This window comes from Lolium perenne, chromosome 2 (genome assembly GCF_019359855.2).
Source record: "Lolium perenne isolate Kyuss_39 chromosome 2, Kyuss_2.0, whole genome shotgun sequence".
Lineage (NCBI taxonomy): Eukaryota > Viridiplantae > Streptophyta > Magnoliopsida > Poales > Poaceae > Lolium > Lolium perenne.
The window spans coordinates 245603004-245608517 of NC_067245.2; the positions used below are offsets into that span (position 1 = coordinate 245603004).

General features: G+C 40.3%; 1 long non-coding RNA gene across 3 annotated transcripts; it reads left to right on the forward strand.

The window, feature by feature from the left end:
• The first annotated feature begins 2280 nt into the window (after positions 1 to 2280).
• Positions 2281 to 4065, forward strand: LOC127335482 (uncharacterized). 3 transcript variants are annotated; one of them, XR_011751098.1, is made up of 5 exons: positions 2281 to 2627; positions 2718 to 3004; positions 3377 to 3427; positions 3794 to 3835; positions 3939 to 4065. It is a non-coding gene; the product is annotated as an uncharacterized lncRNA (long non-coding RNA). The 3 variants fall into 3 exon arrangements; XR_011751097.1 differs by having other exon boundaries at positions 2285 to 2627; positions 3794 to 4065; XR_007872819.2 differs by lacking the exons at positions 3794 to 3835; positions 3939 to 4065 and adding an exon at positions 3527 to 3738 and having other exon boundaries at positions 2285 to 2627.
• Positions 4066 to 5514: the final 1449 nt, after the last annotated feature.

The following is a 5514-nucleotide window of genomic DNA, read 5'->3' on the forward strand; positions in this document are numbered from 1 at the left end:
TAAGATATTGCTTTACGCGTGTGTTATCCCGCAATAAATTTTGCAAACAAATTCAATGCTCCTCCCAAGAATGTTCATAATTATTTTAACAACTAGGTTTACAACTTTTTGGCATGATCTCATTACTAATAACTAATAAGTGAGAATCTTCAAAAAAAACTGAAATAAGGTATTGAAAAATTCATGACTTAATAAGTGGGAGTGGAAAATGTGTTTCTCTTTTCATATGCTTATTTTTGACATGATCTCTCACTCTCAACTGTTTAAATTCCTGAATATCAACTAATACTTGTAAAGCAAGTGTTTTCTTGAGAAAGGTAGAATGAGGGCCACTCAACTAACCATACTTGTTTTTGAAAGCTTGATTGTATTTCATTGGCATGACTAAACTTTTATATATAGTATCTTTTTGTTAATCTATATATGCTAAGCTTTCAGGCGAAGACGTGAGAGTGCGGGCACCAATTATAAGTGCAATTGCATTTTTGTTATTTTGGTTCAGACTCCGATTTCCTTATGATTTTTGTACGTACTCGAGGATGCTCAAGGTTAAGCTTGTGGATGTTGATGGCTTGTCAAAACGCCCACATTATCTCCACCTAAACCAGAACATTTCATTACAATGCGGCGAATATCTTCCTATCTCTACTAATAAATGCTAATTCATACTTAGGTGTTAAAATCCTCTCCTTTGATTGTTTTTTTTTTGCATAAATTGAAGCAACTAGGAGGAAATTAAGGGAATTTAATGAGAAACCGCGATCTGGAATTATCACCGAGTCAACCAGGGTTGCGAGGCAATTAACAGAAGACTTAACGACCCATGGTACGATCATGCCCACCAGTACGGGATGACCATATCATGTGTCGGTATCTCCACCTCGTCAAACCCAATATGAAACGTGAAGTGGCCGAAGGAATTTTCCGAACACAACGAGGCAAACCCCATTCCGCCGCCAGATCAGATTTCATCTCTACTGAAGCCTTGAAGCCACTGCCATCGAATTCAACGTTTCATCAACACCATCACCATCTTCATCCCCTCTACATCTACTTGTAATCTAGATTAGATATATGACTGGCGGAATTGTAAGACTCGTTATTCATCTATTTGAGATTTATTGTAAAATGTTTACTATTGTTAATCTAATTATGTGTGAGTAGTCCACTTGGGGTTTGGGTTGAGGTCTAATTCTCGCAACAATATGTGCATATAATTTCTTTTGAGATAATGTGGAATATCGGAGTAGAGATCCATTACATGTATTAGATCTTTTTATCTTGAACTTGAAGTTTGACTGGTACCCAAACCAATAAAACCGGTAAATGTATTAAGATTTGACTAGAGTTAAGTTGCATGATTCAACGCTATACTCATGTGACAATATTCATGGGTCTATAGTGTGGTTAATATCTAGGGGGTGACAGTAACATCACAAAAGTTAACGCTATTGTCTGATATCTTAATGCCACGCTCCACGTGGACAATTGATCCGTGAAAATCGGGCATGAGGCATCATGCTGCACATTGTGTGTTGCATCTTTTACCTTAACTAGCTAAGATGTTGTACATGTGTGCTTCATTTTATCTTTTAAATCCAATCTACTAATGCAAAATTATAGGAGGAACCTCAAGCCAAGCCAATCTCCAATAAATGATACACAACCATACACAAGAAAACATTGATCCGGTAAGACAAGAATTAAACGAATTTCTCCTATAAATGTTCAAAGACTACCCTCTCAACCAGGGGTCTGAGAGGGGCAAATGAATCTGGGTCGTTGGTTTTGCCCAGTCACATCCCACTTTTCACTACAGCCGTTCGATCGAGTAACTTTCTTTTCACCTTTTGCTTGTCTTATTAGGTCCATGACGAATGGGACCTAGCGTGTGTGGGGACGGCGAGCAGAGGCAGCGAGCCCGCTCGTTCACGTCGCCTTTGTCCCCTCGTTTTCCTGTGCGCGTGGGGTTGGTGAAAACCCTAGATCAGTCCGTGGTGAAAAAATTCCCCAATCCGCGGCTCTCCTTTCCTCCCCAATCCCGTTTCTCCTCCCCAACGACGACCTCTCTCCTCCTCCCAATGTTGGCACGCCGCCTCTCCCAGCAATGGAGCCGGACGGGGACGGCCGAGGTGGCAGGCCGGAGAAGGCGATGCGGGCGGGCAGTATGAGCCGCTGCCCGTGTACCGCGGAGGGAGGTGGTCTCCAAGGCCGCTCGTCGCGAGGGAGCTCTGGCGCGCCCCTTCCTCGCCCGCGTCTTTGCTTGGCCGTCGGCGGAGGCGGCAAGCGCGCGTCTGGGCGAGCTAGAGCTTTTTCGTTTTGGTTCTTGGTTCATTTGGGTGGTTTTCTGTTCCGTTCTTATTCCCTGTGCTTCTTGGTGGTGTTTTGGGATATGATCTCTACGGTTCTTTATTTCCTCTCTGTCTTTGAGTGCTCCGTTTGATTATTTTGTTCCTTTTCGATCTCTTCCTCATCTGCCTCTTCTTGGCCATGGAGGGCGCCATCACCCAGGGCCAACAAAAGTGTTGGCTTCGAACGTAGGTACTGCAGTGGAAAGGAGACCTCCAATTGATCCCTCTTTCCCAAACGCTCAACGGAGCAACAGAGGGAATGACATGATTTTCGATGTAGGTACCCAAGATCTTCTCTTCGTAATGATTTTCCTCCTCCTCTCTCTCACGCTCTCGATTTAATCCAAGAAAATTATGTTTATGTAGATTCTGCTTACCTATGCATAGAAGGTGTTTGACATAATTCCAAGCAGGTCGTTCTCATATTTTGTCATGGCCGGAGCGAGTCAACGGGGCTGGACCAGAAGCAAATAAGCAACTGGTCCACCAACCATAGTAAGCGGCACTGGAAGCCGGCGGCGAAGGACATTTCGTACTCGACGGACATGACAATGGGTGGCACGGAGGGTGAGCAGCGAGAGGAACTGCTGCGTAGGCCGCTTTGCGTTGGGAGGGCGTGGCTGCTGCTGGATCCATCGTCATCGTCAGTATAGGTATTGCCTCAATCTTGTCTTGCATATTGTGTAGAAAATGGTTAATACAGTTCTTGAAAATAAAGATGACCCATGACTCGCATGAACTATCTCTACAATATGTATTTTTTTTTATTTCTGTACTATATCATGTTACTGGTGTGTGCTGAAGAGCACAACAAAATTCTTACTGGAAGGAAGCGACATGGTAGCCTCCAGTTGATCATATATGTCAGTTACATGCATTCTTTCAACTCAAGTATACATCTCTAAGCTACTGAATCATGTATTGTATGGAACACTTTACACTCGGGATTGGCTCTGTTGTTGACTTTATAAATCCCCAAGTTGCTACTTCCGATGAACTGATAACTTTTACCTTTTGTATGCAAGGATTATTATTTGCTTCAGAATTTAGATGGCCAGTACTTACTCCACATTGAGGTAAGGAAAATTTTCATGTTTTTCCTATGCGTATCCAGCAAATTTCATGAGTACTTGCATCTATATATGCAGCTAATGTTTTCTCATTCTCGATGTCAGTTCGATTGTTCCTAGAGAAACTTTCAGTGTAGCTTAGTTCAAATGGAATGCGCCTTTGTTGAATGGATGCATGGGCAAAACAATTTAGCCTTTATTTCGATTTATTTTATTGTCATTATCCTACTTATTGCAAATTAGTTTGTAGGTGGCATAAAGTACACTATTTAAAATAAATCCAGCCAGCAAGCAATTTGAGTTGTGGCATTTTTTTTCTTTGAAGTTTACAGCCTTCGACTGTGCTATTTTTCTCCATGTTTGTAATTTCAGATTACAAGCTACCTTGTGTTGGTGTATTTGCAAGCTATGAAGGTGTGCCGATCAATCTCTTGGCGGTTTTATCCTAGCTCATTTCCATGATCACTTTTATAGTGTCTAATTTCTTTTTCTTCTTGCTTTACTGACCTTCCTGTAGATTTGCGACCGTTCTAAAATTCCATTTCTCATCTAATGAGGGGAAAAGATCCGAACCTTCTATTTGTTATGGTTGATTTTAAGACTTGGATACGGTGTCTTACGCACAAGAGTTGGTTGATCATACCTATGAGTAATCTGGCTCTAATTAGTGATTACCTTATTGGAAGGATCCATGCATTCTGACGTCATATAGGTGAATATATCTGAACTTTTTTGGGAGCATCTTTCAGTCTTTCTGTTGCTGCATGTTTCAGTCTTCATGTGCAGCTGAATTAAACATGATGTCATAAGATGCCTCATATATCTTTACATGTATTTAAGAAAATTTTGTTTAGCTTCCAATCTTTCTTGGCCCTAGGCTACAGAAATTTGTTTCTTGTTGCAACTAAATTTAAGAAGTTTATAACAAATTAATTCAGATGTATGGATCTACGATGCAACTAATTGGGATTTTGTTCAGTTCCCATAAATACTTTGGGTATTTTATTTTTGAGTTTGTTATTGGTGCAAGTTTTGGTGATATTTTGATTTATGCATAGCCATACTAATTTGGGCGCCACCATGTTGCACCTTTGTTTTGGTGTTCTTTTGGTTTGTGCACAGCCATAATTTTCTTCGCTGCTTGCAAGGCTAATCTGGTTGTTTTTAATTTCTATCTTGGCATTGCAAGATGAGCAGGTGATAGGTTCCATTGATTTTCAGCTCATGAATGAAACATTTTGTAGGATAGTGATGTGTCATTTAATTCTCAGGCTGGAGTTATTTAGATTCAGTACCAATTCTTGAATCTGCGAGGCACATGTAGCATTCATGGTGCAGAGGAATTACATGGATGTTTGTGTATCATGTCATCTGATACATCATATAGCCTGTCTTTGAAACACTGGTAGTACCATACCATTCCAAGTCTGTTCAGTTAATGAAGTACATAGTCCTCCTAACTGCAGAGGATTAACACTTCCTATTAATAAATGACTAGGCTGTTTGCACCTAATAGACTTTGGCACACACATTACAATATAATTTTTTGGTATGCATTTCACCTCAGGGGGGAAAGTCTGTGGGGGTAGAGGGCTATAACATTTCACAAGTATTGCATTGGCACTTAATGAGTTTGTTCTGGTTAGTATTTTCAAGCTTGTCACTGTACTTTTTATTCCGAATTTTGTGAGCTTGATTCCCTGCCAAATCTTATTACGACATTCAGTGTGTCCATAAATATTTATTTACAACATCCATCAAGCATTCGAAAACCTGCCTTATGAAATGAGTAGATTTGTATTCATGTTTACCTTTGCCACCTTCCAGCTTCAGTATATATGTTCCTACCGCCAAGTAAGATGATTTTTTCCCTTCAATAGTTTTGTAGAGAATATATGTGTCAACTATTAGTGTTGCTAATTATAGGATGATATATATCTCTCTTTCTCTCTCTTTGGTTTGGTGAATAATGAAAGGTAAATTTTGATAAGTTTGTGCACAGTGTATAGCCTTAGTTAGTCAATATGCCTACTGTGTGGCTCAAGTTTCCAGATCTGGTTCTGCTGAAGATTTGTGTTGACAGTAACATGAAT